Below are 26,601 nucleotides of genomic sequence, written 5' to 3'. Positions count from 1 at the left end.
GGTGTACTCGGGGATCAGGGGTGTACCGGGGATCAGGGGTCTATCGGGGATCAGAGGTGTATCGGGGGTGTATCGGGGATCAGAAGTGTACCGGGGATCAAGGATGTACTCGGGGACCGGTGTGCTGGGGATCGGGGGTTTACCGAGGATCAGAGGTGTACTGGGGATCGGGGGTTTACTGGGGATCAGGGGTGTTCTGGGGATCAGGGGTGTTCTGGGGATCAGGGGTGTATCGGGGATCGGGGGTGTACTGTGGATCAGGGGTGTTTTGGGGATCGGGGGTGTATCGGGGATCGGGGGTGTATCGGGGATCAGGGGTGTTACGGGGATCGGAGGTGTACCGAGCATCAGGTGTGTACCGGGGATCGGGGGTGTACTGGGGATCGGGGGTGTACTGGGGATCGGGGGTGTACCGGGGAATAGGGGTGTTCTGGGGATCGGGGGTGTATTGGGGATCAGGGGTGTACTGGGGATCAGGGGTGTTCCGGCGGATCGGGGGTGTAATGGGGATCGGGGGTGTAATGAGGATCATGGGTGTACTGGGGATCGGGGGTGTACCGGGGATCAGGGGTGTTACAGGGATTTGGGGTGTACCGAGCATCAGGGGTGTACTGGGGATCGGGGGTGTACCGGGGAATAGGGGTGTTCTGGGGATCGGGGGTGTACTGGGGAATCGGGGGTGTACTGGGGATCAGGGGTGTTCTGGGGATCAGGGGTGTACTGGGGATCGGGGGTGTAATGGCGATCATGGGTGTACTGGGGATCGGGGGTGTTCTGGGGATCGGGGGTGTACCGGGGATCAGGGGTGTACTGGGGATCAGGGGTGTACTGGGGATCAGGGGTGTTCTGGGGATCGGGGGTGTACTGGGGATCAGGGGTGTTCTGGGGATCGGGGGTGTACAAGGGATCGGGGGTGTACCGGGGATCGGGGGTGTTACGGGGATCGGGGGTGTACTGGGGATCGGGGTATTACAGGTCACCCCGTCCCTCAGCTGCCGGAACCACTTCATTTACTCCATTGTCTTCTGTCTCACATAAAACTCTGAGATGTCCCCGGCCCCAAACTCACCGCAACCAATGATCAGGAGCCTCATGTCAGTACTAAGTAACACTCCACCTGCGTCACCTATACACGAACATGTCACAATCACCCTCATCATCCTCATCTGCTGCCTCCACTGGGCAGGCCAGGATGCAGCACTGGAGAGAGGTAGATGGAGGCCGGGACTCCGAACTGGGGAGAGGTAGATGAAGGCCGGGACTCCGCACTGGGTAGAGGTAGATGGAGGCCTGGACTCCAAACTGGGGAGAAGTAGATGAAGGCCGGGACTCCGCACTGGGTAGAGGTAGATGGAGGCCGGGACTCCAAACTGGGGAGAAGTAGATGGAGGCCGGGACGCAGCACTGGGGAGAGGTAGATGGAGGCCGGGACTCAGCACTGGAGAGAGGTAGATGAAGGCCGGGACTCTGCACTGGGGAGAGGTAGATGGAGGCCGGGACTCAGCACTGGGGAGATGTAGATGGAGGCCGGGACTCAGCACTGGAGAGAGGTAGATGGAGGCCGGGACTCAGCAGTGGAGAGAGGTAGATGGAGGCCGGGACTCAGCAGTGGAGAGAGGTAGATGGAGGCCGGGATGCAGCACTGGGGAAAGGTAGATGGAGGCCGAGAGACAGCACTGGAGAGAGGTAGATGGAGGCCGGGACACAGCACTGGGGAGAGGTAAATGGAGGCCGGGTGCAGAACTGGGAGGGGTAGATGGAGGCCGGGACTCAACACTGGAGAGACGCAGATGGAGGCCGGAACACAGCACTAGAGAGAGGTAGAGGGAGGCCGGGAGCAGAACTGGGAGGGGTAGATGGAGGCTGGGACTCAGCACTGGAGAGAGTTAGATGGAGGCTGGGACGCAGCACTGGAGAGAGGTAGATGGAGGCCGGAACGCAGCGCTGGGGAGAGGAAGATGGAGGACGGGACGCAGCACTGGAGAGAGGTAGATGGAGACTGGGACACAGCACTGGGGAGAGGTAAATGGAGGCTGGAACACAGAACTGGAGAGAGGTAGATGGAGGCTGGGGGCAGCATTGGGGAGAGGTAGATGGAGGCTGGGACTCAGCACTGGGGAGATGTAGATGGAGGCCGTGACTCAGCACTGGAGAGAGGTAGATGGAGGCCGGGACTAAGCAGTGGAGAGAGGTAGATGGAGGCCGGGACTCAGCACTGGGGAGATGTAGATGGAGGCCGGGACTCAGCACTGGAGAGAGGTAGATGGAGGCCGGGACTCAGCAGTGGAGAGAGGTAGATGGAGGCCGGGACTCAGCACTGGAGAGAGGTAGATGGAGGCCGGGATGCAGCACTGGGGAAAGGTAGATGGAGGCCGAGAGACAGCACTGGAGAGAGGTAGATGGAGGCCGGGACACAGCACTGGGGAGAGTGAAATGGAGGCCGGGGGCAGAACTGGGAGGGGTAGATGGAGGCCGGGACTCAACACTGGAGAGAGGCAGATGGAGGCCGGAACACAGCACTAGAGAGAGGTAGAGGGAGGCCGGGAGCAGAACTGGGAGGGATAGATGGAGGCCGGGACTCAGCACTGGAGAGAGTTAGATGGAGGCCGGGACGCAGCACTGGAGAGAGGTAGATGGAGGCCGGAACGCAGCGCTGGGGAGAGGAAGATGGAGGACGGGACGCAGCACTGGAGAGAGGTAGATGGAGGCTGGGACACAGCACTGGGGAGAGGTAAATGGAGGCTGGAACACAGAACTGGAGAGAGGTAGATGGAGGCTGGGGGCAGCATTGGGGAGAGGTAGATGGAGGCTGGGATGCAGCACTGGAAAGAGATAAATGGAGGCCGGGACGAAGCACTGGGGAGAGGTAGATGGAGGCCGGGACGAAGCACTGGGGAGAGGTAGATGGAGGCCAGGACTCAGCACTGGGGAGATTTAGATGGAGGCCGGGACTCAGCACTGGGGAGAGGTAGATGGAGGCCGGGACTCAGCACTAGGGAGAGGTAGATGGAGGCCGGGACTCAGCACTGGGGAGAGGTAGATGGAGGCCAGGACTCAGCACTGGAGAGAGGTAGATGGAGGCCGGGACTCAGCACTGCAGAGAGGTAGATGGAGGCCGGGACTAGCACTGCGGAGAGGTAGATGGAGGCCGGAACACAGCACTGGGTAGATGTAGATGGAGGCTGGGACTCAGCATCGGGGAGGGGTAGATGGAGGCCGAGACTCAGCATCGGGGAGGGGTAGATGGAGGCCGGGACTCAGCACTGGGGAGAGGTAGATGGAGGATGGAACACAGCACTGGGTAGATGTAGATGGAGGCTGGGACGCAGCACTGGAGAGAGGTAGATGGAGGCCGGGACTCAGCACTGAGGAGAGGTAGATGGAGGCCGGAACACAGCACCGGTTAGATGTAGATGGAGGCTGGGATGCAGCACTGGAGAGAGGTAGATGGAGGCCGGGACGCAGTACTGGAGAGAGGTACATGTAGGCCGGAACACAGCACTGGGTAGATGTAGATGGAGGCTGGGACACAGCACTGGAGAGAGGTAGATGGAGGCCAGAACACAGCACTGGGTAGATGTAGATGGAGGCCGGAACACAGCACTGGGGAGAGGTAGATGGAGGCCGGAACACAGCACTGGGTAGATGTAGATGGAGGCCGGAACACAGCACTGGGTAGATGTAGATGGAGTCTGGGACGCAGCACTGGAGAGAGATAGATGGAGGCCGGAACACAGCACTGGGGAGATGTAGATGGAGGCTGGGATGCAGCACTGGGCAATCGGGGCCTGTCCTTGAAGACAGTGGAGATCCTCCTGGAGGGCGGAGGAGCTTGGACAGGAACTCAGAAGATGGTTGTAGGAAGGTTCCCGTATCTGTATGATGGATGGGTCAGGAAAGAGTGCGGGCACCTGGGGAAAGTCAAGGACACTTGTGAGGGTGGTAATGGGACCACGAGCAGATCCTGCAAATCTGAGGGGCAATGCACTGTAATGCTAGGGGTTGTAATCACCGGGACAGGCCACCCCTGAGCTGAGACTTGACTAGAGTTACCCTACAAATTCTGGGGTCCCAGAGCTAAACAACAACAAAAAAATGGCGGAGGGAAGAAGGATGAGGAACGGTGATCTGCCCATACACATGCTTGGTGGATCCCACTAATAATCTAATGTGTATGGGCCTCCCTACTGCCACCAACAGCAGGTGTCAGTCGAAACAAGGATGGGGCATGTTGGAGTCCAACATACCGGATCTTTTTTTCTTCTGCCACAACTCCTTCCAATCCTATTTGGCCAAATCAGCGGCGGCTGATGGGGTGTTATAACGTCAAATCAGAAGGGATCTGTACATCCAGGTATCTGAGGGATCAATGCTGCCCCCGTAGTGGAACAAGGCAGACTGTCCCTGGGTCCAGAGGGATGGGAGAGCCTTAAAGACATGAAGGTCCTGGCTTCATGAATGGTCTTTGATGGCATGTATGGCCAGATGTAGCCCACAAATAAATCCCTTAAATATAGAGGCGTTGGGTCTTGAGGCGTTCTATGGAACTTTTTGGGATAACATCTGACCATGCGGCTTCACCTGTTGGCCTGATCAGTGGTTTTATGTCTTCACTACCCTCCTCCTCCTCGTCTCTGATTTCTTCATTAATCGGCACCTTTTGGGTCTAGTTCTTATTGACTCCGCCTTTTGTTCTTTAGGATGAATCTGATGCCTAACAATGTCCACCCTGTCTACATGTCCACTGTCGTCTCCATCAGTCCACTGGACATGGTCCTCTTCTTCACTATGACTTGTAAACCTCATCTCACTAAGGCTTCTTCTCCATCTCTACAGATTGTCCATCATGATATCATCATCCACTTACCATGTCTTGCATGAATCACTTCACATTGTCCTCCTTGAGTTTGGGTCTTCGGGCTTCTCAATGTCTTCATCCACTTACCATGTCTTCCATGAATCACTTCACATTGTCCTCCTTGAGTTTGGGTCTTTGGGCTTCTCAATGTCTTCATCCAATTACCATGTCTTCCATGAATCACTTCACATTGTCCTTCTTGAGTTTGGGTCTTCGGGCTTCTCAATGTCTTCATCCACTTACCATGTCTTCCATGAATCACTTCACATTGCCCTTCTTGAGCTTGGGTCTTCGTGCTTCTCAATGTCTTCATTCACTTACCATGTCTTCCATGGATCACTTCACATTGTCCTTCTTGAGTTTGGGTCTTTGGGCTCCTCAATGTCTTCATCCATCTCTTGGCTGGTCTTCTATTACCTTTCCTTTTAACCCTTCCCTTCCGATGAGTTGGTCTTCTCTTATGTGCAGGACACAATAGAGTAGATGGTTGTATCTAATTTGGTCACAAACCATTTGTTTCCCTCCCCAGGATTCTTGCGGCTCTTCACTAACACCGGTACGTTACCCAACCTTCTCTGCACCCCATACCGTAGATTTACCCTAATTGACCTTATTAATATAAACTTAACCACTTGCATGCTGTTCATCTAGCCTTCTTGGAAGCCATCTTCTCCTTATTCTTCTCAGGATACATCTTCCACTTACTATGAGGGATGTCCAAGTTTTAGAATATGGTAAAAACTCTCCATGACCCTTGAAGCCCTGACTCTTACCTTACTGATTTGGGCAGTAGATTTTGGCCAGTGTGATTGGCTTTACCTCCAGCCTCCGTTACACCAATGACCTTCGTTGCAGGCTCCATCTTCACCATCCCCCTAAATACCCTCCATTGTCTTTCCCGGTCTCGGCATGATCACTATCTTGATTCAAGTGTCTCGCTTGTACTACAGATAGAATATTTTTGGTGCACCTCAACGAGATGACACAGGTCCGGATACAGCAGATGTTTAGTAACGATCATGGAAGAATACTGGAATTCAGGGGGAAAAATGAAGCAACTTTTTTAGAAAAAAGCCACGCGTTTTAGTCGATGAATTTTTCAAAAACAAGAGCCCCGTGACTTTTATCCGTTCCCCCTCTGGAATATCTCCGTCTGTTACATTATGTTCTTGTATCATTTTCCGAAATTATGATAATAAAAAATGAGCAACAATTATTAAGGTCGAATATTTGCCCCGCGGGGGGAGATGTTGGGGTGATTGATGGTAGACGCCGCCATAGTAATGATAATAGCCGATTACCTGGGAGGAATTCTGAAATGTTTGATCGGGCGGACCTTCTCGATTGGTCAGAAATGATTACAATCGTTGGTTGTACCCGCTGAATTATTGACGGGTCTACGAGCAGAAGAAGTTCTGAGATGGCTGTATACCTCCCGTACTCCTCCTGCCTCCCGTCTCCTGTACACTGCTTCATCTTTCCTAGGCAACCTCTACTCCCGCTCCATCCCCCACGTTCACTAATTATAAGTTTGTTACTATAATTGTCGGATTCCGAACTATAAACAGAAGGGACAGATTAATTAAATAAATGATCCTGTTCATTATGATGGGGGAAAAGCGGTCTGGAAATAAAGTGCGGGGGGAAGTGAGACGAGAGCGCGGCTGGGTAGGGGGGCGGCTGATGTAGATATTCATCACTGTCTGCTCGACACCTCACTACAGGAACGTCCGTTGTCCTCAAAAAGTTCCCGTTGTAGTGAAAACCAGAGGAGAATTCACACCACAGAATGTAATGACAGCAACCTGATAAATCTACGACCCGTTCCGGTCACCATCTAGGGGACAATGGAAGTCACGGGAGGCAGAATTTGTTTCCCGATGGAGAGAAATGTTTTTATCTCACGTTGTCCTCTTGTCTCGTTCCAGGTTCTTCAATGACGTACTTGAGGAGATCCGGTGGTAGCTCCTTGCCCTGCGCTCGGGTCAGAGATGGAACGTAACAGAGCGGTGGCCTCTTCTCCCGTCCTTCAGATGTCTAGTGCGCTCCTCTCCGCTTCTTCTACAGTCGCCTTATTTTTATAGAGGGGTGAAGATTTTTTTTCCCTAGAAGTTTGGACAAGTGTCGTACCCCGATATGTACGCCACGGATCTCCTAACGTTGTCACCCAAACCCATCACCCCGTCAGATTGACAACACATTGACTTCATGACCCAAATTCTTCTACTGGAATTGGATTTTACTCTTCTACTGGAATTGGATTTTACTCTTTTTGTTTCCCGTTTTTTACGTTTTTTGCTTTCTCGGGATTTGGTTTCAGATAAATCTTTTTAGGGTAAATATCGTCTTGCTTTATCCCTATTTTATTATGTTACTATAATTGTTCCAGTTTCTTCAGAATTTTTTTTTTCATCTGGCCCAAGAATTTCCACCATCTTGCTTCATTGTCCCTCATGGCGCCAGATCTGCGAGCCCCACTGATGCTGTGGCTCCTGGCCGCGTGTCCCGCGGCGGGGCAGAAAGTGGACGAGAAATATCCTGTAGTAAACACTAACTATGGGAAACTGCGAGGAGTGAAGAAAGATCTAAATAACGAGATCCTGGGTCCTGTTGTGCAGTACTTGGGGATTCCATACGCCACCCCACCTATAGGAGAACGGAGGTTCCAGCCTCCTGAAGCTCCGGCGTCCTGGACCGAAACAAGGAACGCTACAACCTTTGCCCCTGTCTGTCCACAAAACCTACACGGAATGTTACCTGGGATCATGCTGCCTTTATGGTTCACCGAGAACATGGATGTGGTGGCCGGATATGTACAAAACCAGAGTGAAGACTGTCTGTACCTCAACATCTACGTCCCCCTGGAAGACGGTGAGACCCCCGTATAATAATGATGTGCACGTGACCATGTACCTCTACTGACCCATTATACCCACTGCTCACACAACTGGAGAGAGGAGTAAAGGAAAACTAGAGCGCCACCACATGGTGACCAACCAGATCGCAGCGTTCACCTCCTGAAGGCACATGGCGATATAACAGAGGAGACGTGATTGGTTTATGTGCAGGGCGACTCCGCTTTTCCTTTACATAAAAAGTTGAAAATGTCTCCCAAAAACTTCCTACTAATAATATTCAATGTCCGACCACGATAATTATAGTGGAAATGTGTGCGGGTGACGGATAATGTACAAGAGACCTACAGACAGTATATAGTGTATACAACCGGGCGTAATAATATCCAGACAGTATATAGTGTATACAACCGGGCGTAATAATATCCAGACAGTATATAGTGTATACAACCGGGCGCAATAATAATGTCCAAACAGTATATAGTGTATACAACCGGGCGCAATAATATCCAGACAGTATATAGTGTATACAACCGGGCGCAATAATATCCAGACAGTATATAGTGTATACAACCGGGCGCAGTAATAATATCCAGACAGTATATAATGTATACAACCGGGCGCAATAATAATATCCAGACAGTATATAGTGTATACAACCGGGCACAATAATAATGTCCAGACAGTATATAGTGTATACAACCGGGCGCAATAATAATGTCCAGACAGTATATAGTTTATACAACCGGGCACAATAATAATGTCCAGACAGTATATAGTGTATACAACCGGGTGCAATAATGTCCAGACAGTATATAGTGTATACAACCGGGCGCAATAATGTCCAGACAGTATATAGTGTATACAACCGGGCGCAATAATAATGTCCAGACAGTATATAGTGTATACAACCGGGCGCAATAATAATGTCCAGACAGTATATAGTGTATACAACCGGGCGCAATAATAATGTCCAGACAGTATATAGTGTATACAACCGGGCACAATAATAATGTCCAGACAGTATATAGTGTATACAACCGGGCACAATAATAATGTCCAGACAGTACATAGTGTATACAACCGGGCACAATAATAATGTCCAGACAGTATATAGTGTATACAACCGGGCACAATAATATCCAGACAGTATATAGTGTATACAACCGGGCGCAATAATATCCAGACAGTATATAGTGTATACAACCGGGCGCAGTAATAATATCCAGACAGTATATAATGTATACAACCGGGCACAATAATAATGTCCAGACAGTATATAGTGTATACAACCGGGCGCAATAATAATGTCCAGACAGTATATAGTGTATACAACCGGGCGCAATAATAATGTCCAGACAGTATATAGTGTATACAACCGGGCGCAGTAATAATATCCAGACAGTATATAATGTATACAACCGGGCGCAATAATAATATCCAGACAGTATATAGTGTATACAACCGGGCACAATAATAATGTCCAGACAGTATATAGTGTATACAACCGGGCGCAATAATAATGTCCAGACAGTATATAGTTTATACAACCGGGCACAATAATAATGTCCAGACAGTATATAGTGTATACAACCGGGCACAATAATAATGTCCAGACAGTATATAGTGTATACAACCGGGCACAATAATAATGTCCAGACAGTATATAGTGTATACAACCGGGCGCAATAATATCCAGACAGTATATAGTGTATACAACCGGGCGCAATAATATCCAGACAGTATATAGTGTATACAACCGGGCGCAGTAATAATATCCAGACAGTATATAATGTATACAACCGGGCACAATAATAATGTCCAGACAGTATATAGTGTATACAACCGGGCGCAATAATAATGTCCAGACAGTATATAGTGTATACAACCGGGCGCAATAATAATGTCCAGACAGTATATAGTGTATACAACCGGGCGTAATAATATCCAGACAGTATATAGTGTATACAACCGGGCGCAATAATAATGTCCAGACAGTATATAGTGTATACAACCGGGCGCAATAATGTCCAGACAGTATATAGTGTATACAACAGGGCGCAATAATAATGTCCAGACAGTATATAGTGTATACAACCGGGCGTAAAAATAATGTCCAGACAGTATATAGTGTATACAACCGGGCGCAAAAATAATGTCCAGACAGTATAAAGTGTATACAACCGGGCGCAATAATAATGTCCAGACAGTATATAGTGTATACAACCGGGCGCAATAATAATATCCAGACAGTATATAGTGTATACAACCGGGGGCAATAATGTCCAGACAGTATATAGTGTATACAACCGGGCGCAATAATATCCAGACAGTATATAGTGTATACAACCGGGCGCAATAATATCCAGACAGTATATAGTGTATACAACCGGGCGCAGTAATAATATCCAGACAGTATATAGAGTATACAACCGGGCGCAATAATAATGTCCAGACAGTATATAGTGTATACAACCGGGCGCAATAATGTCCAGACAGTATATAGTGTATACAACCGGGCGCAATAATGTCCAGACAATATATAGTGTATACAACCGGGCGCAATAATAATATCCAGACAGTATATAGTGTATACAACCGGGCGCAATAATGTCCATACAGTATATAATGTATACAAGCGGGCGCAATAATAATGTCCAGACAGTATATAGTGTATACAACCGGGCACAATAATGTCCAGACAGTATATAGTGTATACAACCGGGCGCAATAATAATGTCCAGACAGTATATAGTGTATACAACCGGGCGCAATAATGTCCATACAGTATATAATGTATACAAGCGGGCGCAATAATAATGTCCAGACAGTATATAGTGTATACAACCGGGCACAATAATGTCCAGACAGTATATAGTGTATACAACCGGGCGCAATAATAATGTCCAGACAGTATATAGTGTATAGAACCCGGCGCAGTAATAATGTCCAGACAGTATATAGTATATACAACCGGGCGCAATAATAATGTCCAGACAGTATATAGTGTATACAACCGGGCGCAATAATAATGTCCAGACAGTATATAGTATATACAACCGGGCGCAATAATAATGTCCAGACAGTATATAATGTATACAACCGGGCGCAGTAATAATGTCCAGACAGTATATAGTGTATACAACCGGGCGCAGTAATAATGTCCAGACAGTATATAGTGTATACAACCGGGCGCAATAATAATGTCCAGACAGTATATAGTGTATACAACCGGGCGCAATAATGTCCAGACAGTATATAGTGTATACAACCGGGCGCAATAATAATGTCCAGACAGTATATAGTGTATACAACCGGGCGCAATAATAATGTCCAGACAGTATATAGTGTATACAACCGGGCGCAATAATGTCCAGACAGTATATAGTGTATACAACTGGGCGCAATAATGTCCAGACAGTATATAATGTATACAAGCGGGCGCAATAATAATGTCCAGACAGTATATAGTGTATACAACCGGGCACAATAATGTCCAGACAGTATATAGTGTATACAACCGGGGGCAATAATGTCCAGACAGTATATAGTGTATACAACCGGGCGCAATAATGTCCAGACAGTCTATAGTGTATACAACCGGGCGCAATAATAATGTCCAGACAATATATAGTGTATACAACCGGGCACAATAATGTCCAGACAGTATATAGTGTATACAACCGGGCGCAATAATATCCAGACAGTATATAGTGTATACAACCGGGCGCAATAATAATGTCCAGACAGTATATAGTGTATACAACCGGGCGCAATAATAATATCCAGACAGTATATAGTGTATACAACCGGGCGCAATAATAATGTCCAGACAGTATATAGTGTATACAACCGGGGGCAATAATGTCCAGACAGTATATAGTGTATACAACCGGGCGCAATAATGTCCAGACAGTATATAATGTATACAACCGGGCGCAATAATGTCCAGACAGTATATAGTGTATACAACCGGGTGCAATAATAATGTCCAGACAGTATATAGTGTATACAACCGGGTGCAATAATAATGTCCAGACAGTATATAGTGTATACAACCGGGGGCAATAATGTCCAGACAGTATATAGTGTATACAACCGGGCGCAATAATGTCCAGACAGTATATAGTGTATACAACCGGGCGCAATAATGTCCAGACAGTATATAGTGTATACAACCGGGTGCAATAATAATGTCCAGACAGTATATAGTGTATACAACCGGGCGCAATAATAATGTCCAGACAGTATATAGTGTATACAACCAGGCGCAATAATGTCCAGACAGTATATAGTGTAAACAACCGGGCGCAATAATGTCCAGACAGTATATAATGTATACAACTGGGCGCAATAATATCCAGACAGTATATAGTGTATACAACCGGGCGCAATAATAATGTCCAGACAGTATATAGTGTATACAACCGGGTGCAATAATGTCCAGACAGTATATAGTGTATACAACCGGGCGCAATAATATCCAGACAGTATATAGAGTATACAACCGGGCGCAATAATAATGTCCAGACAGTATATAGTGTATACAACCGGGCGCAATAATAATGTCCAGACAGTATATAGTGTATACAACCGGGCACAATAATAATGTCCAGACAGTACATAGTGTATACAACCGGGCACAATAATAATGTCCAGACAGTATATAGTGTATACAACCGGGTGCAATAATGTCCAGACAGTATATAATGTATACAACCGGGCACAATAATAATATCCAGACAGTATATAGTGTATACAACCGGGCACAATAATAATATCCAGACAGTATATAGTGTATACAACCGGGTGCAATAATGTCCAGACAGTATATAATGTATACAACCGGGCACAATAATAATGTCCAGACAGTATATAGTGTATACAACCGGGCACAATAATGTTAAGACAGTATATAGTGTATACAAACGGGCGCAATAATAATGTCCAGACAGTATATAGTGTATACAACCGGGCGCAATAATAATGTCCAGACAGTATATAGTGTATACAACCGGGCGCAATAATAATGTCCAGACAGTATATAGTGTATACAACCGGGCGCAATAATAATGTCCAGACAGTATATAGTGTATACAACCGGGCACAATAATGTCCAGACAGTATATAGTGTATACAACCGGGCGCAATAATGTCCAGACAGTATATAGTGTATACAACCGGGCGCAATAATGTCCAGACAATATATAGTGTATACAACCAGGCGCAATAAATAATGTCCAGACAGTATATAGTGTATACAACCGGGCACAATAATGTCCAGACAGTATATAATGTATATAACCGGGCACAATAATAATGTCCAGACAGTATATAGTGTATACAACCGGGTGCAATAATGTCCAGACAGTATATAGTGTATACAACCAGGCGCAATAATAAAGTCCAGACAGTATATAGTGTATACAACCGGGCACAATAATAATGTCCAGACAGTATATAATGTATACAACTGGGCGCAATAATAATGTCCAGACAGTATATAGTGTATACAACCGGGTGCAATAATGTCCAGACAGTATATAGTGTATACAACCGGGTGCAATAATGTCCAGACAGTATATAATGTATACAACCGGGCACAATAATAATGTCCAGACAGTATATAGTGTATACAACCGGGTGCAATAATAATATCCAGACAGTATATAGTGTATACAACCGGGCGCAATAATAATGTCCAGACAGTATATAGTGTATACAACCGGGCGCAATAATAATGTCCAGACAGTATATAGAGTATACAACCGGGCACAATAATGTCCAGACAGTATATAGTGTATACAACCGGGCGCAATAATAATGTCCAGACAGTATATAGTGTATACAACCGGGCGCAATAATAATGTCCAGACAGTATATAGTGTATACAACCGGGCGCAATAATAATGTCCAGACAGTATATAATGTATACAACCGGGCGCAATAATAATGTCCAGACAGTATATAGTGTATACAACCGGGCGCAATAATAATGTCCAGACAGTATATAGTGTATACAACCGGGCGCAATAATAATGTCCAGACAGTATATAGTGTATACAACCGGGCGTAATAATAATGTCCAGACAGTATATAGTGTATACAACCGGGCGCAATAATAATGTCCAGACAGTATATAGTGTATACAACCGGGCGCAATAATAATGTCCAGACAGTATATAGTGTATACAACCGGGCGCAATAATATCCAGACAGTATATAGTGTATACAACCGGGGGCAATAATGTCCAGACAGTATATAGTGTATAAAACCAGGCGCAATAATAATGTCCAGACAGTATATAGTGTATACAACCAGGCGCAATAATAATGTCCAGACAGTATATAGTGTATACAACCGGGCACAATAATAATGTCCAGACAGTATATAATGTATACAACCGGGCGCAATAATGTCCAGACAGTATATAGAGTATACAACCGGGCGCAATAATAATGTCCAGACAGTATATAGTGTATACAACCGGGTGCAATAATGTCCAGACAGTATATAGTGTATACAACCGGGCGCAATAATAATGTCCAGACAGTATATAGAGTATACAACCGGGCACAATAATGTCCAGACAGTACATAGTGTATACAACCGGGCGCAATAATAATGTCCAGACAGTATATAGTGTATACAACCGGGCGCAATAATATCCAGACAGTATATAGTGTATACAACCGGGTGCAATAATGTCCAGACAGTATATAGTGTATACAACCGGGCGCAATAATAATGTCCAGACAGTATATAGTGTATACAACCGGGCGAAATAATAATGTCCAGACAGTATATAGAGTATACAACCGGGCGCAATAATATCCAGACAGTATATAGTGTATACAACCGGGCACAATAATGTCCAGACAGTATATAGTGTATACAACCGGGCGCAATAATAATGTCCAGACAGTATATAGTGTATACAACCGGGCGCAATAATAATGTCCAGACAGTATATAGTGTATACAACCGGGCGCAATAATATCCAGACAGTATATAGTGTATACAACCGGGTGCAATAATGTCCAGACAGTATATAGTGTATACAACCAGGCGCAATAATAATGTCCAGACAGTATATAGTGTATACAACCGGGCACAATAATGTCCAGACAGTATATAGTGTATACAACCGGGCGCAATAATGTCCAGACAGTATATAGTGTATACAACCGGGTGCAATAATATCCAGACAGTATATAGTGTATACAACCGGGTGCAATAATAATGTCCAGACAGTATATAGTGTATACAACCGGGCGCAATAATGTCCAGACAGTATATAGTGTATACAACCGGGTGCAATAATATCCAGACAGTATATAGTGTATACAACCGGGTGCAATAATAATATCCAGACAGTATATAGTGTATACAACCGGGCGCAATAATAATGTCCAGACAGTATATAGTGTATACAACCGGGCGCAATAATATCCAGACAGTATATAGTGTATACAACCGGGCACAATAATAATGTCCAGACAGTATATAATGTATACAACCGGGCACAATAATGTCCAGACAGTATATAGTGTATACAACCGGGCGCAATAATGTCCAGACAGTATATAGTGTATACAACCGGGCACAATAATAATGTCCAGACAGTATATAGAGTATACAACCGGGCGCAATAATGTCCAGACAGTATATAGTGTATACAACCGGGCGCAATAATAATGTCCAGACAGTATATAGTGTATACAACCGGGTGCAATAATGTCCAGACAGTATATAGTGTATACAACCGGGCGCAATAATGTCCAGACAGTATATAGTGTATACAACCGGGTGCAATAATGTCCAGACAGTATATAGTGTATACAACCGGGCGCAATAATAATATCCAGACAGTATATAGTGTATACAACCGGGTGCAATAATGTCCAGACAGTATATAGTGTATACAACCGGGTGCAATAATAATGTCCAGACAGTATATAGTGTATACAACCGGGTGCAATAATGTCCAGACAGTATATTGTGTATACAACCGGGTGCAATAATAATGTCCAGACAATATATAGTGTATACAACTGGGCGCAATAATAATGTCCAGACAATATATAGTGTATACAACCGGGCGCAATAATGTCCAGACAGTATATAGTGTATACAACCGGGCGCAATAATAATGTCCAGACAGTATATAGAGTATACAACCGGGCACAATAATGTCCAGACAGTATATAGTGTATACAACCGGGCGCAATAATAATGTCCAGACAGTATATAGTGTATACAACCGGGCGCAATAATAATGTCCAGACAGTATATAGTGTATACAACCGGGCGCAATAATATCCAGACAGTATATAGTGTATACAACCGGGTGCAATAATGTCCAGACAGTATATAGTGTATACAACCGGGCGCAATAATAATGTCCAGACAGTATATAGTGTATACAAACGGGCGCAATAATAATGTCCAGACAGTATATAGAGTATACAACCGGGCACAATAATGTCCAGACAGTATATAGTGTATACAACCGGGCGCAATAATAATGTCCAGACAGTATATAGTGTATACAACCGGGCGCAATAATAATGTCCAGACAGTATATAGTGTATACAACCGGGCGCAATAATATCCAGACAGTATATAGTGTATACAACCGGGTGCAATAATGTCCAGACAGTATATAGTGTATACAACCAGGCGCAATAATAATGTCCAGACAGTATATAGTGTATACAACCAGGCGCAATAATAATGTCCAGACAATATATAGTGTATACAACCGGGTGCAATAATATCCAGACAGTATATAGTGTATACAACCGGGCGCAATAATAATGTCCAGACAGTATATAGTGTATACAACCGGGCGCAATAATATCCAGACAGTATATAGTGTATACAACCGGGCACAATAATAATGTCCAGACAGTATATAATGTATACAACCGGGCGCAATAATGTCCAGACAGTACATAGTGTATACAACCGGGCACAATAATGTCCAGACAGTATATAGTGTATACAACCGGGCGCAATAATAATGTCCAGACAGTATATAGTGTATACAACCGGGCACAATAATGTCCAGACAGTATATAGTGTATACAACCGGGCGCAATAATAATGTCCAGACAGTATATAGTGTATACAACCGGGCGCAATAATGTCCAGACAGTATATAGTGTATACAACCGGGCGCAATAATAATGTCCAGACAGTATATAGAGTATACAACCGGGCGCAATAATGTCCAGACAGTATATAGTGTATACAACCGGGCGCAATAATAATGTCCAGACAGTATATAGTGTATACAACCGGGTGCAATAATGTCCAGACAGTATATAGTGTATACAACCGGGCGCAATAATGTCCAGACAGTATATAGTGTATACAACCGGGTGCAATAATGTCCAGACAGTATATAGTGTATACAACCGGGCGCAATAATAATATCCAGACAGTATATAGTGTATACAACCGGGTGCAATAATGTCCAGACAGTATATAGTGTATACAACCGGGTGCAATAATAATGTCCAGACAGTATATAGTGTATACAACCGGGTGCAATAATGTCCAGACAGTATATTGTGTATACAACCGGGTGCAATAATAATGTCCAGACAATATATAGTGTATACAACTGGGCGCAATAATAATGTCCAGACAATATATAGTGTATACAACCGGGCGCAATAATGTCCAGACAGTATATAATGTATACAACCGGGCACAATAATATCCAGACAGTATATAATGTATAGAACCGGGCGCAATAATAATGTCCAGACAGTATATAGTGTATACAACCGGGCACAATAATGTCCATACAGTATATAATGTATAGAACCGGGCGCAATAATAATGTCCAGACAGTATATAGTGTATACAACCGGGCGCAATAATGTCCAGACAGTATATAGTGTATACAGTTTTATATAATGATGATATACAGTGCACACATGATAGTGATTATACAGCTCTATATAGTGATGGTATACAGTGTACACATGATAGTGATTATACAGCTCTATATAGTGATGGTATACAGTGTACACATGATAGTGATTATACAGGTCTATATAGTGATGATATACAGTGTACACATGATAGTGATTATACAGCTCTATATAGTGATGATATACAGTGCACACATGATAGTGATTATACAGGTCTATATAGTGATGATATACAGTGCACACATGACAGTGATTATACAGCTCTATATAGTGATTATATACAGTGTACACATGATAGTGATTATACAGCTCTATATAGTGATGATATATAGTGCACACATGATAGTGATTATACAGCTCTATATAGTGATGATATACAGTGCACACATGATAGTGATTATACAGGTCTATATAGTGATGATATACAGTGCACACATGATAGTGATTATACAGGTCTATATAGTGATGGTATACAGTGCACACATGATAGTGATTATACAGGTCTATATAGTGATGATATACAGTGTACACATGATAGTGATTATACAGCTCTATATAGTGATGATATACAGTGCACACATGATAGTGATTATACATGTCTATATAGTGATGGTATACAGTGCACACATGATAGTGATTATACAGGTCTATATAGTGATGATATACAGTGTACACATGATAGTGATTATACAGCTCTATATAGTGATGATATACAGTGTACACATGATAGTGATTATACAGGTCTATATAGTGATGATATACAGTGTACACATGATAGTGATTATGCAGGTCTATATAGTGATGATATACAGTGTACACATGATAGTGATTATACAGGTCTATATAGTGATGGTATACAGTGTACACATGATAGTGATTATACAGGTCTATATAGTGATGATATACAGTGTACACATGATAGTGATTATACAGCTCTATATAGTGATGATATACAGTGTACACATGATAGTGATTATACAGCTCTATATAGTGATGATATACAGTGTACACATGATAGTGATTATACAGCTCTATATAGTGATGATATACAGTGTATACATGATAGTGATTATACAGGTCTATATAGTGATGATATACAGTGCACACATGATAGTGATTATACAGCTCTATATAGTGATGATATACAGTGCACACATGATAGTGATTATACAGGTCTATATAGTGATGATATACAGTGCACACATGATAGTGATTATACAGGTCTATATAGTGATGATATACAGTGCACACATGATAGTGATTATACAGGTCTATATAGTGATGATATACAGTGTACACATGATAGTGATTATACAGCTCTATATAGTGATGATATACAGTGTACACATGATAGTGATTATACAGGTCTATATAGTGATGATATACGGTGTACACATGATAGTGATTATACAGCTCTATATAGTGATGATATACGGTGTACACATGATAGTGATTATACAGCTCTATATAGTGATGGTATACAGTGTACACATGATAGTGATTATACAGCTCTATATAGTGATGATATACAGTGTACACATGATAGTGATTATACAGCTCTATATAGTGATGATATAGAGTGTACACATGATAGTGATTATACAGGTCTATATAGTGATGATATACAGTGTACACATGATAGTGATTATACAGGTCTATATAGTTATGATATACAGTGTACACATGATAGTGATTATACAGCTCTATATAGTGATGATATACAGTGTACACATGATAGTGATTATACAGGTCTATATAGTGATGATATACAGTGTACACATGATAGTGATTATACAGCTCTATATAGTGATGATATACAGTGTACACATGATAGTGATTATCCAGCTCTATATAGTGATGATATACAGTGTACACATGATAGTGATTATACAGCTCTATATAGTGATGATATACAGTGTACACATGATAGTGATTATACAGCTCTATATAGTGATGATATACAGTGTACATATGATAGTGATTATACAGCTCTATATAGTGATGATATACAGTGCACACATGATAGTGATTATACAGCTCTATATAGTGATGATATACAGTGCACACATGATAGTGATTATACAGGTCTATATAGTGATGATATACAGTGTACACATGATAGTGATTATACAGCTCTATATAGTGATGATATACAGTGTACACATGATAGTGATTATACAGCTCTGTATAGTGATGATAGAGTGTACACATGATAGCGATTATACAGCTCTATATAGTGATGATATACAGTGCACACATGATAGAGATTATACAGCTCTGTATAGTGATGATATACAGTGTACACATGATAGTGATTATACAGCTCTATATAGTGATGATATACAGTGTACACATGATGGTGATTATACAGCTCTATATAGTGATGATATACAGTGTACACATGATAGTGATTATACAGGTCTATATAGTGATGATATACAGTGCACACATGATGGTGATTATACAGGTCTATATGGTGATGATATACAGTGTACACATGATAGTGATTATACAGGTCTATATAGTGATGATATACAGTGTACACATGATAGTGATTATACAGGTCTATATAGTGATGATATACAGTGCACACATGATAGTGATTATACAGCTCTATATAGTGATGATATACAGTGTACACATGATAGTGATTATACAGCTCTATATAGTGATGATATACGGTGTACACATGATAGTGATTATACAGCTCTATATAGTGATGATATACGGTGCACACATGATAGTGATTATACAGCTCTATATAGTGATGATATACAGTGCACACATGATAGTGATTATACAGGTCTATATAGTGATGATATACAGTGTACACATGATAGTGATTATACAGGTCTATATAGTGATGATATACAGTGTACACATGATAGTGATTATACAGGTCTATATAGTGATGATATACAGTGTACACATGATAGTGATTATACAGCTCTATATAGTGATGATATACAGTGTACACATGATAGTGATTATACAGCTCTATATAGTGATGATATACAGTTTACACATGATAGTGATTATACAGCTCTATATAGTGATGATATACAGTGTACACATGATAGCGATTATACAGCTCTATATAGTGATGATATACAGTGCACACATGATAGTGATTATACAGCTCTATATTGTGATGATATACAGTGCACACATGATAGTGATTATACAGCTCTATATAGTGATGATATACAGTGCACACATGATAGTGATTATACAGCTCTATATAGTGATGATATACAGTGCACACATGATAGTGATTATACAGCTCTATATAGTGATGATATACAGTGTACACATGATAGTGATTATACAAGTCTTTATAGTGATGATATACAGTGCACACATGACAGTGATTATACAGCTCTATATAGTGATGATATACAGTGCACACATGATAGTGATTATACAGCTCTATATAGTGATGATATACAGTGTACACATGACAGTGATTATACATGTCTATATAGTGATGATATGCAGTGTACACATGATAGTGATTATACAGCTCTATATAGTGATGATATACAGTGTACACATGATAGTGATTATACAGGTCTATATAGTGATGATATACAGTGTACACATGATAGTGATTATACAGCTCTATATAGTGATGATATACAGTGCACACATGATAGTGATTATACAGCTCTATATAGTGATGATATACAGTGTATACATGATAGTGATTATACAGCTCTATATAGTGATGATATACAGTGTACACATGATAGTGATTATACAGCTCTATATAGTGATGATATACAGTGTACACATGATAGTGATTATACAGCTCTATATAGTGATGATATACAGTGTACACATGATAGTGATTATACAGGTCTATATAGTGATGATATACAGTGTACACATGATAGTGATTATACAGGTCTATATAGTGATGATATACAGTGTACACATGATAGTGATTATGCAGGTCTATATAGTGATGATATACAGTGTACACATGATAGTGATTATACAGGTCTATATAGTGATGATATACAGTGTACACATGATAGTGATTATACAGGTCTATATAGTGATGATATACAGTGTACACATGATAGTGATTATGCAGGTCTATATAGTGATGATATACAGTGTACACATGATAGTGATTATACAGGTCTATATAGTGATGATATACAGTGTACACATGATAGTGATTATACAGGTCTATATAGTGATGATATACAGTGTACACATGATAGTGATTATACAGCTCTATATAGTGATAATATACAGTGTACACATGATAGTGATTATACAGGTCTATATAGTGATGATATACAGTGTACACATGATAGTGATTATACAGCTCTATATAGTGATGATATACAGTGCACACATGATAGTGATTATACAGTTCTATATAGTGATGATATACAGTGCACACATGATAGTGATTATACAGGTCTATATAGTGATGATATACAGTGTACACATGATAGTGATTATATCAGGTCTATATAGTGATGATATACAGTGTACACATGATAGTGATTATACAGCTCTATATAGTGATGATATACAGTGTACACATGATAGTGATTATACCGGTCTATATATTGATGATATACAGTGCACACATGATAGTGATTATACAGCTCTATATAGTGATGATATACAGTGCACACATGATAGTGATTATACAGGTCTATATAGTGATGATATACAGTGTACACATGATAGTGATTATACAGGTCTATATAGTGATGATATACAGTGTAGACATGATAGTGATTATACAGGTCTATATAGTGATGATATACAGTGTACACATGATAGTGATTATACAGGTCTATATAGTGATGATATACATTGTACACATGATAGTGATTATACAGGTCTATATAGTGATGATATACAGTGTACACATGATAGCGATTATACAGCTCTATATAGTGATGATATACAGTGTACACATGATAGCGATTATACAGCTCTATATAGTGATGATATACAGTGTATACGTGATAGTGATAATACAGCTCTATATAGTAATGATATACAGTGTACACGTGATAGTGATTATATCAGGTCTATATAGTGATGATATACAGTGTACACGTGATAGTGATTATACAGCTCTATATAGTGATGATATACAGTGTACACATGATAGTGATTATACAGCTCTATATAGTGATGATATACAGTGTACACATGATAGTGATTATACAGCTCTATATAGTGATGATATACAGTGTATACATGATATAGATTATACAGGTCTATATAGTGATGATATACAGTGCACACATGATAGTGATTATACAGCTCTATATAGTGATGATATACAGTGTACACATGATAGTGATTATGCAGGTCTATATAGTGATGATATACAGTGTACACATGATAGTGATTATACAGCTCTATATAGTGATGATATACAGTGTACACATGATAGTGATTATACAGCTCTATATAGTGATGATATACATTGTACACATGATAGTGATTATACCGGTCTATATAGTGATGATATACAGTGCACACATGATAGTGATTATACAGCTCTATATAGTGATGATATACAGTGCACACATGATAGTGATTATACAGGTCTATATAGTGATGATATACAGTGTACACATGATAGTGATTATACAGGTCTATATAGTGATGATATACAGTGTATACATGATAGTGATTATACAGGTCTATATAGTGATGATATAAAGTGCACACATGATAGTGATTATACAGCTCTATATAGTGATGATATACAGTGTACACATGATAGTGATTATGCAGGTCTATATAGTGATGATATACAGTGTACACATGATAGTGATTATACAGCTCTATATAGTGATGATATACAGTGTACACATGATAGTGATTATACAGCTCTATATAGTGATGATATACAGTGTACACATGATAGTGATTATACCAGTCTATATAGTGATGATATACAGTGCACACATGATAGTGATTATACAGGTCTATATAGTGATGATACACAGTGTACACATGATAGTGATTATACAGGTCTATATAGTGATGATATACAGTGCACACATGATAGTGATTATACAGCTCTATACAGTGATGATATACAGTGCACACATGATAGTGATTATACAGCTCTATATAGTGATGATATACAGTGCACACATGATAGTGATTATACAGGTCTATATAGTGATGATATACAGTGTACACATGATAGTGATTATACAGGTCTATATAGTGATGATATACAGTGTACACATGATAGCGATTATACAGGTCTATATAGTGATGATATACATTGTACACATGATAGCGATTATACAGGTCTATATAGTGATGATATACAGTGTACACATGACAGTGATTATACAGGTCTATATAGTGATGATATACAGTGTACACATGATAGCGATTATACAGCTCTATATAGTGATGATATACAGTGCACACATGATAGCGATTATACAGGTCTATATAGTGATGATATACAGTGCACACATGATAGCGATTATACAGCTCTATATAGTGATGATATACAGTGTACACATGATAGCGATTATACAGCTCTATATAGTGATGATATACAGTGTACACATGATAGCGATTATACAGCTCTATATAGTGATGATATACAGTGCACACATGATAGCGATTATACAGGTCTATATAGTGATGATATACGGTGTACACATGATAGTGATTATACAGCTCTATATAGTGATGATATACAGTGTACACATGATAGTGATTATACAGCTCTATATAGTGATGATATACAGTGTACACATGATAGTGATTATCCAGCTCTATATAGTGATGATATACGGTGCACACATGATAGTGATTATACAGGTCTATATAGTGATTGATATACGGTGCACACATGATAGTGATTATACAGGTCTATATAGTGATGATATACAGTGTACACATGATAGTGATTATACAGGTCTATATAGTGATGATATACAGTGCACACAGGATAGTGATTATACAGCTCTATATAGTGATAATATATAGTGCACACATGATAGTGATTATACAGCTCTATATAGTGATGATATACAGTGTACACATGATAGTGATTATACAGCTCTATATAGTGATGGTATACAGTGTACACATGATAGTGATTATACAGCTCTATATAGTGATGATATACAGTGCACACATGATAGTGATTATACAGCTCTATATAGTGATGATTTACAGTGCACACATGATAGTGATTATACAGCTCTATATAGTGATGATATACAGTGCACACATGATACTGATTATACAGCTCTATATAGTGATGGTATACAGTGTACACATGATAGTGATTATACAGGTCTATATAGTGATGATAAACAGTGTACACATGATAGTGATTTTACAGGTCTATATAGTGATGATATACAGTGCACACATGATAGTGATTATACAGCTCTATATAGTGATGATATACAGTGTACACATGATAGTGATTATACAGGTCTATATAGTGATGATATACAGTGCACACATGATAGTGATTATACAGCTCTATATAGTGATGATATACAGTGTACACATGATATTGATTATACAGCTCTATATAGTGATGATATACAATGTACACATGATAGTGATTATACAGGTCTATATAGTGATGATATACAGTGCACACATGATAGTGGTTATACAGCTCTATATAGTGATGATATACAGTGCACACATGATAGTGGTTATACAGCTCTATATAGTGATGATATACAGTGCACACATGATAGTGGTTATACAGCTCTATATAGTGATGATATACAGTGCACACATGATAGTGGTTATACAGCTCTATATAGTGATGATATACAGTGCACACATGATAGTGATTATACAGGTCTATATAGTGATGATATACAGTGTACACATGATAGTGATTATACAGCTCTATATAGTGATGATATACAGTGTACACATGATAGTGATTATACAGCTCTATATAGTGATGATATACAGTGTATACATGATAGTGATAATACAGCTCTATATAATGATGATATACAGTGCACACATGATAGTGATTATACAGGTCTATATAGTGATGATATACAGTGTACACATGATAGTGATTATACAGGTCTATATAGTGATGATATACAGTGTACACATGATAGTGATTATACAGCTCTATATAGTGATGATATACAGTGTACACATGATAGTGATTATATCAGGTCTATATAGTGATGATATATAGTGTACACATAATAGTGATTATACAGGTCTATATAGTGATGATATACAGTGTACACATGATAGTGATTATACAGCTCTATATAGTGATGATATACAGTGTACACATGATAGTGATTATACAGGTCTATATAGTGATGATATACAGTGTACACATGATAGTGATTATACAGCTCTATATAGTGATGATATACAGTGTACACATGATAGTGATTATACAGGTCTATATAGTGATGATATACAGTGTACACATGATAGTGATTATACAGCTCTATATAGTGATGATATACAGTGTACACATGATAGTGATTATATCAGGTCTATATAGTGATGATATATAGTGTACACATAATAGTGATTATACAGGTCTATATAGTGATGATATACAGTGTACACATGATAGTGATTATACAGCTCTATATAGTGATGATATACAGTGTACACATGATAGTGATTATACAGGTCTATATAGTGATGATATACAGTGTACACATGATAGTGATTATACAGGTCTATATAGTGATGATATACAGTGCACACATGATAGTTATTATACAGCTCTATATAGTGATGATATACAGTGTACACATGATAGTGATTATACAGCTCTATATAGTGATGATATACAGTGCACACATGATAGTGATTATACAGGTCTATATAGTGATGATATACAGTGCACACATGATAGTGATTATACAGCTCTATATAGTGATGATATACAGTGTACACATGATA

At 40.9% G+C, this 26,601-nt stretch overlaps 1 long non-coding RNA gene across 1 annotated transcript in view; it reads left to right on the top strand.

The window, feature by feature from the left end:
- Window positions 1-26,601, top strand: part of LOC142683547 (uncharacterized) — a 225,577-nt gene that overhangs the window by 23,981 nt on the left and 174,995 nt on the right. Inside the window, exon 2 of the long non-coding RNA XR_012853967.1 lies at window positions 6,787-7,729. This is a non-coding gene — a long non-coding RNA (uncharacterized LOC142683547). The remainder of the gene's footprint in view (window positions 1-6,786; window positions 7,730-26,601) is intronic.

Source organism: Rhinoderma darwinii (assembly GCF_050947455.1).
Source record: "Rhinoderma darwinii isolate aRhiDar2 chromosome 3 unlocalized genomic scaffold, aRhiDar2.hap1 SUPER_3_unloc_6, whole genome shotgun sequence".
In the NCBI taxonomy this organism is placed as follows: domain Eukaryota; kingdom Metazoa; phylum Chordata; class Amphibia; order Anura; family Rhinodermatidae; genus Rhinoderma; species Rhinoderma darwinii.
The sequence above is the reverse complement of the archived record's forward strand: the minus strand, read 5'-3'. Positions and strand labels throughout refer to the sequence as shown.